Source organism: Ochotona princeps, chromosome 12 (genome assembly GCF_030435755.1).
Source record: "Ochotona princeps isolate mOchPri1 chromosome 12, mOchPri1.hap1, whole genome shotgun sequence".
NCBI lineage: Eukaryota > Metazoa > Chordata > Mammalia > Lagomorpha > Ochotonidae > Ochotona > Ochotona princeps.
Genome location: NC_080843.1, coordinates 6,507,661 through 6,512,285, shown reverse-complemented (window position 1 = coordinate 6,512,285; position 4,625 = coordinate 6,507,661). Strand labels below are relative to the sequence as shown.

At 40.3% G+C, this 4,625-nt stretch overlaps 1 pseudogene; it reads left to right on the top strand.

Annotated features, from left to right (window-relative positions):
* Nucleotides 1-2,510: 2,510 nt before the first annotated feature.
* On the top strand, nt 2,511-3,015 carry LOC101530248 (translationally-controlled tumor protein-like; annotated as a pseudogene).
* The last annotated feature ends 1,610 nt before the right edge of the window (nt 3,016-4,625 follow it).

Here is a 4,625-nt window from a genome sequence, read left to right as displayed (position 1 = left end):
AGTACTGTAAGTTCTGGAGAATGAAGAATAAAGGAGAGAAATTTTTCTTTTTTGTTTCCTTATATTTCTATGAAGTGGTTTACGTCCACCTGTTCAGAATGGTCAAGAAAGTGAAATGCATTAAAGCAAGACAAAAATGACCAGTGCACACTCTTCCTTGGCTTCAGCTCTGTGGCAGTGTGAGATGAGGCCTTGCCATATGCCTGGTGCCCTACGTTAGGAGGGAGATTTGAATTCCTCCTAGTAGTCATCTCTGCGACCACGGCCATTCACCATGGTCTCGAGACTTCAGTCCTTCCATCTGCAAAATGAGGTTGACAAAACACTGTCTAGGCAGTTCGTGTGAATGCTTGAATCAGAGTGTTTGCCTTGCATGTGAAATAATTACTGCATTACCTGTTTGTTATTATTTCCTTTTTGATTAAAAATTTGATATGCCTGATCACATAATTGATATAATGGATGCAAACGTAGCAATTTGCTCAACAGCTGTATTATGATTAGGCAGAAACTTTAAAAACATATTTATTTGTATTTGAAAGACAGATTTTACAGGAGAGACAGAGAGATAAAAAGTCCTCCATCTGCTGGCCCACTCCCGAAATGGCCTCAGTGTCAGAGCTAACCTGATGCTAAGCTGGAGCCAGGAGCTTCTTCTGTTACTCCCAAATGGGTGCAGGGTTCAACGACTTGGCCCAACATCTGCTGCCCACCCAGGCCACCAGCAGCGAGCTAGGTCAGAAGTGGAGCAGCTAGACACACACTGGCACCTCTCTGGGAGGCCAATGCCACAGGGTGGAGGATTAGCCCAGTGCGCTGGCCCTGAAGGTTTAATGTATAATATAGTTATATACTAACAGTCTGCCCTAGAGTTGAGTGTTGAGAATTCTATATAGCAGAGTTTCATCTTGCCTTGCTTCTAAAATAAAAAAATTCCAACTTTTACTTCATGAATGTGTTTGTCTTCATGAGTGATACAGAAAGATTAAAATCCTAGAAACAAACACGGAAGTAAACAAGGTAGTCGCTAATTAGTTTGCTGTGAAAACTATGAGCTTCCAGGAACATAGCAAGAGACTTTATTTGCTTTTTTATTTTCATTGTTTGCTACCATCCTTTGCTATCTATAAATGGTTGAAAAAAATTAATTACATTTGTGCTTTGCATCCTAGTGTAAAATGAATGCATTTGGTTTTAGAAAATACATCATAAAGTGACGAATTTTAATAAGAATCTCATCTCAATCTCCCCACCCCTAAATAAAAATTTCTTGGCAGAAATGCAGATGTGCCATTTTATACTTGGTTATCTTCTGTTGATAGAAGCCATGAGTGCTGGGCCCAGCGCGGTGGCCTAGCCGCTAAAGTCCTCGCCTTGAATGTGCCGGGATCTCATAAGGGTGCCGGTTCTAATCCCAGCAGCCCTGCTTCCCATCCAGCTCCCTGCTTGTGGCCTGGGAAAGCAGTTGAGGACAGCCCAAAGCCTTGGGACCCTGCACCCGCGTGGGAGACCCAGAAGAGGTTCCCGGCTTCTGGTTTCAGATTGGCACAGCACCAGCTGTTGCGGTCACTTGGGAAATGGATCATCGGATGTTAAGATCTGTCTCTCTGTCTCTCCTTCTCTCTATATATCTGACTTTGAAATAAAAATAAATAAATCTTTAAAAAAAGAAGCTATGAGTGCTACTGATACAATCACAGAACATTTTTTAAAGCAGAAAAGAAGCAAAAGGAATGGTTTAAGCTAACCATTAGTATTGTGTCTGTGGCTACTCATTTTTTCCCTCCCCCAAACAAATAATCCATATCAGAGCCTGTGGCTACTTGACCAGAGGAATTTCTTATCCCGTGGTTATTATGGGAATTTGGAGAGTTCCATAAATCCAGGTACTGAAATGTCATAATATGAAAGTGATTTCAGAATAAGTGTCCCTCCACTCCCCTCCCCTGGAGTCACTGTCTGACTTGTATTTGCAGAACAAGCATTTGCAATAGTTGGTCAGGTACGTGTGTCTTCCTTGGTGATGTCCAGCAGAAAACTGAAAAGAAATTCTGTTATCACCAAGTTGTCCTCAATAAGTGAAGCTTTCGACTGAAGCCTTATAATTTTGTTTTAGTCTCGTGTTTCCTTATATATGAATTCAGGGGAAAGGAACAAATTGGGAGAAGCACACAGAATGCTGATTTTCGGACTTGCTTTTAGTTTTCACCTAAAAGGATCTGGATTTAATGGAAGCATTTTATTAGGCTATTTTTAAAAATCCATTTTAGATTTCACATTGTTGTGACCAAGTGCAGTTTCAGCTTTCATAATAAACAGATTGTGACTTTTTGGCAAAATGGTCAGAAGACAGCTATGTAGAAAGGAGAAGTCTGCATTTTTTCCAGCTATTTTAGAAGATAAAGGAACTATTTTGTTTACTATAAGGAAATGTTTTACCCAGTTTCAGACTTCATTTCTTCATGAGGGAGAGATTTTTCATGAACCCTTCTGGTCTTGCTCCAGATATCATGATTACCTGCCAGGACCTCATCAGCCACGTTGAGATGTTCTCCAACATTTACCTATCTGGGAGATTATGGGGAGGCTGTGCCTTGGTGGCAGGTGAAGGTGGTCAGCAGCAGGGTTGGGGTTAACACTGATGATGCACTCATTATTGGAGATGCTTCCACTGAAGGCCCAGAGGGTAAAGGTATTATCCTGATGATGCAGAAATCACAGGTGTTGTTGTTATGAACTCTCACCTACAGGAACCCAGCTTCTTGACAGAAGCCTTCAAGTATATCAAAGGTTACTTGGAATGAATTAGAGGCAGATGTAAAGAACAGAGACTAGAAACTAAAATCTTTTAGGCTAGGGACTTCGGAGCAAATCAAACACATCCTTGCTAATTTCAAACACCACCAGTTCTATGTGGGGGAAAATGGGAATACAGATGGCATGGTTTCACTGATGGGCAGTGGTGAGGATGTGACCCCATTGCTGATTTCCTTTAAGGCTGGTTTAGAAATTTAAAAATAGGTTAACAAAATGGGAAACTGCTTTGGAGCATTCTAGTGGTTTAGCCCATCATGCACATGGCAGCAGGATGTACAAGAGATAGGAGTGATTGTCATCTTGAGCCCTTCATTGATTTTAATCATAGTTTACTTGAAGTGGAGGTACTGTTTTTATGGGGGAAAAAAACACATGTGATATAGGTTGTATACAAATAAAATGCATTTAAACTCAAGAACGACTGTAAATTTTCCTGTGAACCAATAAAAAGGTTGAAATTATAATGAGTACTGCCTCTCTACCAAAAACTTGAGAGTAAAGCATCCCAAAAGAATAAATCCCATTTCCCAGAAATAGCATATGCAAGAAAAATACCTGTCTTCATTGGTTCAATTGGAATGCATTTTTTAGAAGAAAGGTCTAAAATTTAGCAGATACCTATTTTCTAATGAATATGCACAATTCTGTAAAGCAGTAATGTCCCATACTCAGCTTAGACTGACATTGTGGCACATTAAAAACCATTGGTCCTTTTGAGTGACTTTTACATTCCTATCTCACAGCCTCCTATACTCCTCAGCTCCATGATTACACAGATTTGGAAATCAGTGTTTTATGCTTCCAAGTGTGCAGAGAGAGTGAACAAGCCACAAAAGTGTGGCAAACTGAGTTTAAAGAGTCTGTTAGAAGTTCAAGATTCTGGCAAATGGTTGTGGCTGCAATAGCATGGCTTTTCTGCTTGGTATGACATGACACTTAGCTGCCTTAGGTCTCTATTCCTTGCTTCTGAAAATTCTTAGCAAGGATTGCATATTCAGAAAGCAAACTTGATTACTTTACAATAATTTTATCTATGACATGCTTAGTGAACTCAGATCTATTATTTGCTATCTTTGGTAATAAAATAGAACAGATTTGTGATCAAAAATTCCTTATTTGTCTGGGATTTGCCTTCACTTCTTCCATATTTCTATCTGGAAATACAGCATATGTAATATTTTGAGTGTTCACATTTAATTCATTTAGAGTCCTTACCTTTTAGGATTTTAGCTAAGAATGAAGTTTATATAAAAGTGAGAAACCAGTTTGGCAAGCACTGCTAGAAATAAATGAGACCATGTTAGCATGCTGAAGCAAAATCTTAGGTCCTCAGGGAATAAAGCCAGCAATTCTGAGTGCCTTTGGAGTGACTCTTCCCGTAGGGTTTAATCCTATTAGCAAAGGTGTTTCTCAGATGACAGCCCTGCAGGAAGAGTGTACAAAACCACTGTGCAAAGATTTTTGTCTGAATTTCTCCCTAAGCATCATGCAGTTTGATGGTTTCCCTATAGCCCGTACCTCAGGTGACCAATGACAGGTTCAATCCTTCATTCCTCCCTGTAGAGTTCAATGACTGGAGCAGCACTCTGCTTCCACATTGCAATGGGAGGGCTATGGGTACCATTCTGTCATCCCACTAGGTCTTGTGACAACCCGCGGACCTGCCACATGCTGCAAGGGGCAAACTAGTAAGAGGTAACCTATGTGTTCATTCCATGTCCGGTAGACATTTCCCTGATTCAGCTCTCTATCAGACTCATAACACCAGGAAGCAGCAAGGTACTTCCGAAACTTCACAGAAAATGGAA